Raw genomic sequence first — 13,367 nt, forward strand, 5'->3', positions numbered from 1 at the left:
CTCAGGAGGCTGAAGAAATTTGGCTTGGCCCCTAAAACCCTCACAAACTTTTACAGATGCACCATTGAGAACATGCGGTCAGCCCAATGCATCAACAGGAGCACACTGCCTGCCCTTCAGAACATCTACAGCACCCGCTGTCACAGGAAGGCAAAGAAGATCATCAAGGACCTCAACCACCCGAGCCACGGCCTGTTCACTCCGCTATCATCCAGAAGGCGAGGTCAGTACAGCTGTATCAAAGCTAGGACCGAGACACTGAAAAACAGCTTCTATCTCAATGCCATCAGACTGTTAAATAGCCATCACTGGCCGGCCTCCGCCATGAAATTTAGTCACTGTCACTAGCCTGCTACCAAACGTTTAATCAACCCTGCACCTTAGAGGCTGCTTCCCTATGTACATAGTCACACTAGTCACTTTAATAATGTTTACATACTGGTTTACCCACTTCATATGTATATACTGTATTCTAGTCAAGGCCTATCCTATTTAACTATTGCTGTACATACAGTATACCATTCAATCCTACGTATTCTTCAGATATACTACATATTCTCTCCATATACTGTCCATAATATCTATACATCCCATCATAAACTCAGCAAAAAAAGAAACGTCCCCTTTTCAGGACCCTGTCTTTCAAAGATAATTGGTAAAAATCCAAATAACTTCACAGATCTTCATTGTAAAGTGTTTAAACACTGTTTCCTATGCTTGTTCAATGAACCAAAAACAATTAATGAACATGCACCTGTGGAACGGTTGTTAAGACACTAACAGCCTGAAGACGGTAGGGAATTAAGGTCACAGTTATGAAAACGTAGGACACTAAGAAAGATGCCCAGGGTCCCTGCTCGTCTGCGTGAACATGCCTTAGGCATGCTACAAAGAGGCATGAGGACTGCAGATGCAGACATGACAATGCCACCAGCCATACTGCTCGTTCTGTGCGTGATTTCCTGCAAGACAGAAATGTCAGTGTTCTGCCATGGCCAGCGAAAAGCCCGGATCTCAATCCCATTGAGCACGTCTGGGACCTGTTGGATCGGAGGTTGAGGGCTATGGCCATTCCCCCAAGAAATGTCCTGGAACAGGTGTCTTGGTGGAAGAGTGGGGTAACATCTCACAGCAAGAACTGGCAAATCTGGTGCAGTCCATGAGGAGGAGATGCACTGCAGTACTTAATGCAGCTGGTGGCCACACCAGATACCGGCTGTTACTTTTTATTTTGACCCCTCCGTTGTTCAGGGACACATTATTCAATTTATGTTAGTCACATGTCTGTGGAACTTGTTCAGTTTATGTCTCAGTTGTTGAATCTTGTTATGTTCACACAAATATTAACACATGTTAAGTTTTCTGAAAATTAACACAGTTGACAGTTGATTGCTCACCAGCAGTATGGGGCCCATAAAGCTGCCAGGAGGGCAGCACACAGGAGGGTTGGAGGTAGTGAGAGGTTGCTCCCGGACCGACGTCCTCACGGTCTGAAAGAATCGAGGCGATCGGTGTTCTACCCCAGAGGAGACAGCATTCCCCGGAGCCCAGAAGGCAGTAACCCGGAAGCGGTCCCAGGAGGAGATCGGTTTATTTCATTTTTCTTTACTGTTTTAAATAAACACCCTTGAAACTGAGGTATCACACTTGTGTCCTTGTCTAATCTGTGTAAACGTCTTGATCAAGCCCCCTGGTGTGCCACAGTATGTAAGTATGTGTGTGTGTATATATATATATATATATATATATATATATATATATTGTGATGCCACGAGAGGCTACCGCTTCCAGCGGGGTTGCCCAAGTAGTGCAAGGAGTCCAGGTTCAACCAAAACAAGGATTTTTATTTAAGGTCTTCGGCAACTAACGAAATTATAACACAATTCTCTTCTTCCCAGAGCCCCCCCACACACTCCCTCAGTGTCTCTTCCCTTCCCAAACCTTCAGCTCATCAGCTCCTCATTTGTTTCAGCTGCGTGGGAAGATTGGCCATAGAGGGGTGGAGTTCCCGACCATACCAGCAGATGGAGCCATAGCTGTCTGGGTTTGCAGCCACCTCAGGGGGATGTAACGTCCCTCCAGGACACAGCCTCTCGTGACATCACACATCCCCCTCCTCGGGACCGACGTCCTCGTCGGGGTAAAGGCAGCGAAGAAGGCATCACGCCGGGAGAGGGCGTCCGCATTGCCGTGGTGCTTGCCAGACTGCTCTCTCTTCAACTCCTCCACCTCTAGGACCAGGGACTCAGCCTCCTGTTGTCTCTCCTTGAGTTTCTTACTGAACGCATCAGCCTTGTTTTTAGCAGAGTTTAGCTTCTCTTGAGCAGCTTTCAGTTCCTTCTCTCTCTCTGCCTCCGCATTCTTCATCTTGTTCTCCAACACCTTGTACTTCTCCTCTGCCTTCTTCTGGACCTCCTTACTACTGCGCAGGGTCTCCTCACACTCCTCGATGGTCCTGCGCAGCCTCTCCAGCTCCTCCTGTTGCTTATGGAAGGAGCTCTGTTGGAGTTTAGCCTGGAGGATATCTAACTCTTCTGTCTTCATGTCTAACTGTTGCTTTAACAAACGATACCTCTCAGCGGTCCCCTTCAGACCAGACAGTTCTTTGTCCAGATTCTGTAGCTCCGTCTCTGTGTCGGTCTGGGCACCTGCCATCCCTATCAGAGCCCGGGCGGGAGTGAGTAATTCGGAGGATTGCACCGGAGCCTTCCCAGGATGAGTCTTGCCTCTCCGTTTCCGAGGTACTCGGGTTATCCTCTCCTGAGACTCTCTCCAGAGTGGGTAAAAGGCTGGGCAGTCTCGTCCAATTAGGACAGGGACGGGGAGGGAATCAACCACCCCCCGCCGTCGTGTGTATGGTTCCCCGTGTGCTGGTCATTGTAAGTTCAGTAATGGGGTATTCTCTGGTGTCCCCATGGACACAGGAAACTGGGAGGACTTTCCCGGGGTCAGACACGTTGGGCCCACCAAATCCTTACGCACCAGGGTGGCCCGGCTACCAGAATCCAGTAAGGCCTCCACATCATGGTGATTCACAGTTACCGGGCAGGTGGGGGGTCGATCTGGGCCGCCATCTACGACTCCCAAGAGCGAGGCAAAACGGTGTGTGGGTGCTGAGCTGGAGGACTCCGCAGTGGGCATAGGTTCATCGGCTGGTTTCCCACACTGCCAGGAGATATGTCCCATCTCCCCACACCGGTAACACTGTCGAGTTTCCCCCTCCTGGTGTACTCTTCTTGGACCCGCCTGGTTTCTGGCTCCCCCTGGAGCCGGGATAAGTCCTGACGTGGCTGGGTTCGAGCCATTGGGGTCCTTTGGACGGGTCCTTCCCATTTGTGGTGGGGCCGCACTCCTGGGGTCTTTTCGGGAAGCATTCAGCATCTCCGCTGTGGCCTGGTACTTTTCCACAGCTTCCACGGTCAGATCAGCCGTGGTCAAGGCCTGTTGACTGATGAACCGTTTTGCCTCATAAGGCAGGGCGCGTAGGTAACGATCCACCACAACGGCCTCCACCACCGCCGCTGCTGTATTCCTCTGCGGATCCAGCCATTTCCTTGCGATTCGGACAAGTTCATGCATCTGCGCCCGAGGAGGTTGGTCTGGTTGGAAGGTCCAGCTGTGAAAGCGCTGGGCCATACCAAACTTTGTGAGTCCATATCTGCTGAGGATCTCAGACTTCAGGGCATCATAGTCAGTAACCTGGTCAGGGCCCAGGTCCCGGACAGCATTCAGCGCTTCCCCGGTTAGAAAGGGGGGCTAACAGACCAACCCACTGTTGCTTGGGCCAGGCTTCCCTAGTGGCCGTGGCCTCAAATGCATGCAGGTATGCCTCAATGTCATCGGTAGCTCCCATCTTAGATATAAAGTCACTTGCCTTTATTGGGCGGGTATTTTGGACAACCATCTGTCTCTGCAACTGCAATTCCTCTGCCTTCAGAAGGTTGGCTTTCTTTTGCTCCTCCAAGAGAGCCACGTTTGCTTGCATCTGGGCTTGCTGGCCAGCAACAAGGGCTTTCAATATGTCCTCCATTTCAGTCGGCGGGGAGCCTACGGCCAACTTGGAAAACTGGGTGATCAAACCTTCGGTATCCTCCTCTGACATGCACTATTAACGCTTGAGCGTGCCCGTATTCTCCACCATCTGTGATGCCACGAGAGGCTACCGCTTCCAGCGGGGTTGCCCAAGTAGTGCAAGGAGTCCAGGTTCAACCAAAACAAGGATTTTTATTTAAGGTCTTCGGCAACTAACGAAATTATAACACAATTCTCTTCTTCCCAGAGCCCCCCCACACACTCCCTCAGTGTCTCTTCCCTTCCCAAACCTTCAGCTCATCAGCTCCTCATTTGTTTCAGCTGCGTGGGAAGATTGGCCATAGAGGGGTGGAGTTCCCGACCATACCAGCAGATGGAGCCATAGCTGTCTGGGTTTGCAGCCACCTCAGGGGGATGTAACGTCCCTCCAGGACACAGCCTCTCGTGACATCACAATATATATATATATATATATATACACACACACACTACCTGTCAGAAGTTTGGACACACCTACTCATTCAAGGGTTTTTCTTTAATTTTACATTGTAGAATAATAGTGAAGACATCAAAACTATGAAATGACACATATGGAATCATTTAGTAACCAAAAAGTGTTAAACAAATCAAAATATTTTATATTTGAGATTCTTCAAATTATCACCCATTGCCTTGATTACAGCTTTGAACACTCTTGGCATTCTCTCAACTAGCTTCTTGAGGTAGTCACCTGGAATCCATTTCAATTAACAGGTGTGGCTTCTTAAAAGTTAATTTTTGGAATTAATTTCCTTCTTAACCACTTAAGGATAAGACCCTTTTTCAAATTTTGCCATAAAATGACATACCCAAATCCAACTGCGTGTAGCTCAGGACCTTAAGCAAGGATATGTCTATTCTTGATAGCATTTGAAAGGAAACACTTTGAAGTTTGTGGAAATGTGAAATTAATGTAGAAGAATAACACATTAGATCTGGAAAAAGTTAATACAAACAAAACATGCGTTTTCTATTATTTTTTTGTTCCATCATCTTTGAACTGCAAGAGAAAGGCCACAATATGATCATTTTGATTTTGGCCACTAGATGCAGCAATGAGTGTGCAAAGTTTCAGATTGATCCAGTGAAGCATTGCAATACTGGACTATTTTATATCAAGTCTGCCCAAATGTGCTGAATTGGTCAATTAATACATTTTCAAGTACATAACTATAGAGAACATACAAAAATGATATGGTAATACAAAATGTTTACACACTCCCAGGAATGTCATACATGATGGATCATTAGCTTATACATTAACTTTCACACATCTAGATGGCCGAGGGGGGTGGAGCCAAAGACAGCAGGGGTTCAAACTGTAGAACCCAGTTCATACATTGTATCACACAAAACTACGCTACATTTTATCTCTGGGACCCTTAGAATGATAAATCAGAGCAAGATTACTGAATGTAAATACATTATTTACCTTCAGGGGTGAATGTATCAAACCAGTAGCCGTGATACATTTTGTTGTTGCAATGAGTACTCAGGGAGAAAAAAGGTGTAGATACATGCGCAGAGTGCAGCAGGTATTTATTTAGCCTTCACAGAAGGCAGGAATCGTGGTCACAGGCAGGCAATGGTCATACACAGGTAGGCAAACAGGCAGGATAATCAAAAACTAGGACTGAAGGCTATATCTGGTTCTCACAAACGAGCTAGGAAAAGGCTTAGTAGAGTCAAAAACAAACAATAACTCACAAGGCACAAACAGAATGAACTGAACTAAGGAGCTGATGAGACCAGGAGAGTAACTAACACAGGTGAAATCAACGAACAAAAATGAAAGACAGGGCTATGTTCAAGAACACAAGGATTATTATTATAATTATATTAATTATACAGAACTTTACAGTACCCCTCCCCCCCAAGGGAGGCTCCTGACGACCCAAAGGCACCGGAGGATGGAGCAGGCGGGCGGGAGAGCAGAGGCGGCCGCCTACCTCGGGGGTGAGGTCCGGCAGGCTGGTTCGACAAGGTCGTGGACTGACTCAACGTTCTGCATCGAGGCTGATGCCCAGTGGGTCTGTTCGGGGGTCAACCCCGAGGTCGGGGAGCGGGACGATCCGGATGGCTACGGTGGAATGCCTGAATCATCTCTGGGTCGAGGATGTCCTGGTCGGGAACCCAGGACCGGCCTTCTGGCCCATAACCTTCCCAGTTCACTAGATAGTGGATGCGACCTCTCAGGCATTTGGAATCAAGGATGGCCTGAATGGCGTAGGCACATTCCCCTCCGACATCCAATGGATGGGGCGCACTGCGGGTTGAGACTGGAGGATGAAAAGTGACTGTAGAGACTGTAGGTGACCGGTTTTAAAAGAGACACATGGAAGGACGAGGAGATTTTATACTGACGGGGTAACTGGAGGCAGTATGTGACAGGGTTATCTTGAAGGGACCAATGAAGCGAGGACAGAACTTTTTGCAGGGGAGGCGGAGCTGGATGTCTCTGGTAGAGAGCCACACACGCTGTCAGGGGTGAAAGAGTGGCGTAGGTTGGCGGCGTCTGTCGGCAAAGCGTTTCTGGGTATTAGAGGCTGCCTGCAGATGCCGGTGAGCGGTCTCCCATACCCGCTTACTATGCCGAAGCCTCGACAGCTGGGACAGTACCAGGCTCCGCCTCCCAGGGAAACATGGGGGGTGGGTAACCAAGTACACACTGAAACAGAGTAAGGCGGAGGGATGAATGCATGAGTAGGTTCTGAGCGTATTCGGGCCATATACCGACTCCAGTCGTGTGGAGAGGCAGAGCATTGTTGGCGGAGGTACTTCCCTATTTCTTGGTTCAGGCGTTCCGTCTGCCCGTTGGTCTGGGGATGGTACCCGGAGGAGAGGCTGAGGGTGACCCCCAGTCGGTCACAGAAGGCTCGCCACACCCGGGAGACAAACTGAGACCCGCGGTCAGAGAATATGTCCTCCGAAATCCCACACAGACAGAACACCTGCTGGAACATACACTCAGCCAATTCCATGGCGTTAGGTAAATGAGGAAGAGGAACCAGACGACACATTTTTGAAAAAAGGTCTACTATGACAAGGATAGTGGTGTTACCAGAGGATTCAGGAAGGTCTGCGATGAAGTCAACAGCTATGTGGGACCAGGGTCTGTGAGGGATTGGCAAAGGTTGAAGCTTACCGGAAGGAAGATGACGAGGGCTTTTGGTTTGGGCGCAGACTGGACAGGAGAGGACGTAATCCATTACGTCAGATGCCAGTGAGGACCACCAGAACTTACGGGCTAGAAGTTCGGTGGTTCGTGTAATGCTTGGATGTCCTGACCCCAAGGAAGTGTGACACCATTGCATCAGTTGGGGTCTAACAGCTGTGAGTACGTAACTCTTCCCAACTGGTGTCTCAGGAGAAGCCGAGTCTGAGGTTAGGACTTCCTGTATGGCAGAGTGAACCTCCCACTCTACAGGTCCCATAATGCAAGAGGAAGGAATAATGGGTGTAGGGTCTGAGTTACAGGTTGGAAGGTCAAACTGGCGGGAGAGAGCCTCAGCTTTTACGTTTTTCTTTCCAGGGATGTAAGTAACATGAAAATGGAAGCATGTGAAGAAGAGAGCCCAGTGGGCTTATCTGGAGTTTAACCTCTTGGCCCCTCTGATATATTCCAGATTACGATGATCTGTTAGAACGAGAAAGGGATGTTGGAGTTTCATTGGAGAACCCAATGAAACGTTGGAGTTCCTTAATGGTGGTGGGTTTGGACCAGTTACTGACGGCGGTGACTTTGTTCTCATCCATGCTGACCCCTCCAGGTGTCAGTACGAAACCGAGGAAGTTTACCGAGGTTACATGGAAGGTGCTCTTTTCAGTCTTCACATAAAGGTTATGGTCAAGGAGCCGTTGAAGAACCTTTTATACATGCTGTATGTGTTCCTTCAGGGAGTGGGAGTAAATCAGGATGTCATCAATGTAGACAATGAGAAAGTGGTTGATCATATCCTGGAAAACCTCGTTCATAAATGATTGGAAGACTGTAGGGGTGTTAGTAAGGCCGTAGGGCATGACCAGGTATTCATAGTGTCCTCGTGCGGTGATAAAGGCCGTCTTCCATTCGTCTCCTTCACATATACGGACAAGGTTATATGCACTTCGCAGGTCGAGATTTGTATAGATGTTGGCGCGGCCCACTTGTTCAAGGGTCGCTGGCATCAGAGGGAAATGGTTCTTGACAATGACGTCATTCAGGGAACGTTAATCAATACATCCTCCCGAGTGGTGCAGTGGTCTAAGGCACTGTATCGCAGTGCTAGCTTTGCCACTAGAGATCCTGCTAAATGACTAAAATGTAAATGTAATGGACGGAGACCACCGTCCTTTTTACCAACAAAGAAGAAGCTGGATGCAGCCGGGGAAGAAGGACGAATGAAACTGTTTGAGTGCTTCATCAATATAGTTCTCCTCTTTTGATGAGGGAAATAATAATTTGACCCCCTCTCAATCAGAAAGATTTCTGGCTCCCAGGTGTCTTTTATGCAGGTAACGAGCTGAGATTAGGAGCACACTCTTAAAGGGAGTGCTCCTAATCTCAGTTTGTTACCTGTATAAAAGACACCTGTCCACAGAAGCAATCAATCAATCAGATTCCAAACTCTCCACCATGGCCAAGACCAAAGAGCTCTCCAAGGATGTCAGGGACAAGATTGCAGACCTACACAAGGCTGGAATGGGCTACAAGACCATCGCCAAGCAGCTTGGTGAGAAGGTGACAAGACTTGGTGCGATTATTCGCAAATGGAAGAAACACAAAATAACTGTCAATCTCCCTCGGCCTGGGGCTTCATGCAAGATCTCACCTCGTGGAGTTGCAATGATCATGAGAATGGTGAGGAATCAGCCCAGAACTACACGGGAGGATCTTGTCAATGATCTCAAGGCATTTGGGACCATAGTCACCAAGAAAACAATTGGTAACACACTACGCCGTGAAGGACTGAAATCCTGCAGTGCCCGCAAGGTCCCCCTGCTCAAGAAAGCACATATACATGCCAGTCTGAATTTTGCCATTTGAACATCTGAATGATTCAGAGGAGAACTGGGTGAAAGTGATGTGGTCAGATGAGACCAAAATCGAGCTCTTTGGCATCAACTCAACTCGCCATGTTTGGAGGAGGAGAAATGCTGCTTATGACCCCAAGAACACCATCCCCACCGTCAACTATGGAGGTGGAAACATTATGCTTTGGGGGTGTTTTTCTGCTAAGTGGACAGGACAACTTCACCGCATCAAAGGAACGATGGACTGGGCCATGTACCATCAAATCTTGGGTGAGAACCTCCTTCCCTCAGCCAGGGCATTGAAAATGGGTTGTGGATGGGTATTCCAGCATGACAATGACCCAAAAAACACGGCCAAGGCAACAAAGGAATGGCTCAAGTAGAGCACCCAGACCTTAATCCCCAGACCTTAATCCCATAGAAAATATGTGTAGGGAGCTGAAGGTTTGAGTTGCCAAACGTCAGCCTCGAAACCTTAATGACTTGGAGAAGTTCTGACATGAGATGTGTGCAAACCTGGTGGCCAACTACAAGAAACGTCTGAACTCTGTGATTGCCAACAAGGGTTTTGCCACCAAGTACTAAGTCATGTTTTGCAGAAGGGTCAAATACTTATTTCCCCTCATTAAAATGCAAATCAATTTATAACATTTTTGACATGCGTTTTTCTGGATTTTTGTTGTTGTTATTCTGTCTCTCACTGTTCAAATAAACCTACCATTAAAATTATAGACTGATCATGTCTTTGTCAGTGGGCAAAATCAGCAGGGGATCAAATACTTTTTTCCCTCACTGTAGAAATGTATGGTTTGTTAAACTTTGAAATCAATGTTTTTTTTTACAGAATAATTGAGTCTGAATTTACAGTTAGCTGCCCTGGGTAAGGGTATCTCCATGTCCTTGATGATAAAACAAAAAATGAATTAGTACATTTTCTTCATGAATGCAAAATACCTCCACTGTATAGATGCCAAAGCCTGTTCGGCCTTTGGAGTGTGCATATAGCATGACAGGAGGTGCCTTGGCCCTGTAGCTAAGAGTCACAGGCAAATAAGGGACATCTCGTTTGTCAGCATCTATGCCCAGGAGCGGAGGACCTTGCAGCAAAGTCTGCACAGCACCACCCCATCGCTCCTCAGTGTGGTGTTGCATGTGTGTGTTTGTGTGTGTGTGCGCGCATGGTAGTGTGTGTGTGTCCTTCCCTCCTCACACAGGGACCACTTCCTGCCCTCCACTGAGCGCCTTCTGTCCCTCCCCAGCTGGCCCGGGCCTCCATCACAATCCCCACTCTGTCTCTGCCTCGGACAGATACTCCCCCGACCTGGGCCTGCCCTCCCTACCCAACCCGCCTCTGTCGCCCATAACGGTGCTCTTTATGGCAGTGCCAGGCTGCAAAGAGAGGGCCTCCTCCCCATTCAAAGTCAAATCCCCCCAGCTTCACTGTCGCCCAGAGCACCAGCCATGAGCCTGCCCACATGGCTAACTAGCTCTGTTCTCTCGACCATGAATTACAACTTGTCCTTTTGGTGGCTGTCAGCTTCCTACAGGAGACCACATAAATACAAAGTCAATACTGAGTCAATTTCATGCACATGACTTGTTTGACAGATTATTGTTTACTCCTGCACACAACACAATGTGATAGGATTATGATTAGCTGACAAGTGTTTTTGCTCCCACTGCAGCCTACTGTGTAGTGGTCTTGATTAACAGTGATGTACTTAGCGGTAAGTATACAGTAGCTGTGGCAGATGCACAGCTGGAAGTGTGCCCTAAACCCAGTGGTGTAAAGTACTTAAGTAAAAATACTTTAAAGTACTACTTAAGTCGTTTTTGGGCATCTTTAATTTACTTGATAATTTCTATTTTTTACTTTTTTCTAAATTTTACTTTTACTCCACTATCTTTCTAAAGAAAATAATGTACTTTTTAGTCCATACATTTTCCATGACAGCCAAAAGTACTCGCTACATTTTGAATTCTTAGCAGGACAGGAAAATGGTGCAAATTCATACACTTCTCAAGACAACATCCCTGGTCATCCCTACTGCCTCATATCTGGCGGACTCACTAAACACAAATGCTTCGTTTGTAAATTATGACTGAGTATTTGAGTGTGCCCCTGGCTATCCGTTTATTTAAAAAACAAGACAATTGTGCCGTCTGGTTTTCTTAATATAAGGAAAGTGAAATGATTTATACTTTCACTTTCATACTTAAGTATATTTTAGCAATTACATTTACTTTTGATACTTATTTAAAACCAAATACTTTTAGACTTTTACTCAAGTTGAATTTTACTGGGTGACTTTCACTTGTACTTGTTATTTTCTATTAATCTTTACTTTTACACAAGTATGACTATTGGTTACTTTTTTCCACCACTGCCTAAACCTAGTGTCACGAATTCAGCCGAGGCTGCCCCTCCTCCTTGCTCGGGCAGGTTTCGGCGTTCGTCGTCACCGGCTTACTAGCCACTACCGCTCCATTTATCATCACTCCATTTGTCTTGTCTTGTCAATCACACACACCTGGTACTCATTCCCTCATTAGTCTGTGTATAAGTATTCCCTCTGCCCCCTTGTCCTTTGTGAGTGATTGTTCATTGTGAGAGTGAGTAGCTCGGTTGAGCTACTCTTTCCTTGTATGTAGCCAAGGTGGATTTAACCCTTGTGCTAGTTTCGTTTTGACGCTTGCTGCACTTTATTCATGTACACTGAATAAACTCTGGATTTCTGTGTTTTACCTCCTGCGCCTAACTCCGTCATTCACACCTCATCACAGAATCACTCACCTCTATGGAGTCAGCAGGAGAGGAGCGCATGCCTGGAATAGTGGCAAGGGTCCAGGAACATTCCACTATGCTGGCCAGTAAGTATGTAAGGCGCTAGTAGATTCAGGCGCGGCTGGGAACTTTATGGATAACATTTTCGCACGCCGCCAGGGGGCGAAACTCCCATTCCTCGTCTGGACGGACCACCGCAACCTGGAGTAGATCCGGGCAGCGAGGAGGCTGAACCCTCGCCAGGCCAGGTGGGCCCTATTCTTCACCCAGTTTGATTTCACACTGTCATACATTCCGGGTACGAAGAACGTGAAGGCAGACGCACTGTCCCGGCTGTATGATACAGAGGAGAGGCCCAAAGACAATATCCCCATGCTGCCGGACTCATGCCGGACTCATGCCATGGTCTCATTTGAGTGTTTATTTTAACTGATCTGCCTCTCTCTCAAGGGAACACCACCATCCTGTTCGTTGTGGACCTCTTTTCGAGGCCTGCCGCCTCCTTCCTCTGCCCGGTCTCCCCACGGCTCTGCAAACTGCGGAGGCCCTGTTTACACACGTCTTCCGGCGCTACGTGGTACCAGAGGATATAGTGTCTGACTGAGGTCCCCAGTTCACCTCAAAAGTCTGGAAGGCGTTCATGGAACGTCTGGGAGTCTCGGTCAGCCTGACCTCTGGGTTCCACCCTGAGAGTAATGGGCAGGTGGAACGGGTAAATCAGGATGTGGGTAGGCTCCTGAGGTCCTATTGCCAGGACCAGCCGGGGGAGTGGTCGGTGTTCCTGCCATGGGCAGAATATGTCCAGAACTCTCTCCGCCACTCCTCTACGAACCTAACGCCATTTCAGTGTGTTTTAGGTTATCAACCGGTTCTGGCACTGTGACACTAGAGCCAGACCGAAGCTCCTGCGGTGGATGACTGGTTTCGGCGCGCGGAGGAGATGTGGAATGCTGCCCATGTTCACCTCCAACGCGCCGTGCTTCGTCAGAAGGCCAACGCTGACAGTCACCGCAGTGAGGCCCCCGTCTTTATACCGAGGGATCAGGTCATGCTCTCGACCCGGAATCTGCCCCTCCGCCTGCCCTGCCGGAAGCTGAGCCCGCACTTTGTAGGGCGGTTCAAAGTCCTGAGGAGAATCAACGAGGTCACATATAGGTTATTACTCCCCCCTGATTACCGTATTAACCCCTCGTTTCATGTGTCTCTCATCAGGCCGGTGGTGGCTGGTCCGCTGCAGGAGTCTGAGGTGCGGGAGGGCCCTCCACCTCCTTTGGACATCGAGGGGGCGCCGGCGTACTCTGTCCGTTCCATACTGGATTCGAGGCGCCGGGTGGGGGGCCTTCAGTACCTCGTGGAGTCGGAAGGGTACGGTCCGGAGGAACGGTGCTGGGTCCGGTGAGGGATATCCTGGATCCCTCTCTGTTGAGGGACTTCCATCGTCGCCATCTGACTCGCCCTGCTCCACGTCCTCCTGGCCGTCCCCGAGGCCGTTGTCGGC

This window comes from Coregonus clupeaformis, chromosome 3 (assembly GCF_020615455.1).
Source record: "Coregonus clupeaformis isolate EN_2021a chromosome 3, ASM2061545v1, whole genome shotgun sequence".
Classification (NCBI taxonomy): domain Eukaryota; kingdom Metazoa; phylum Chordata; class Actinopteri; order Salmoniformes; family Salmonidae; genus Coregonus; species Coregonus clupeaformis.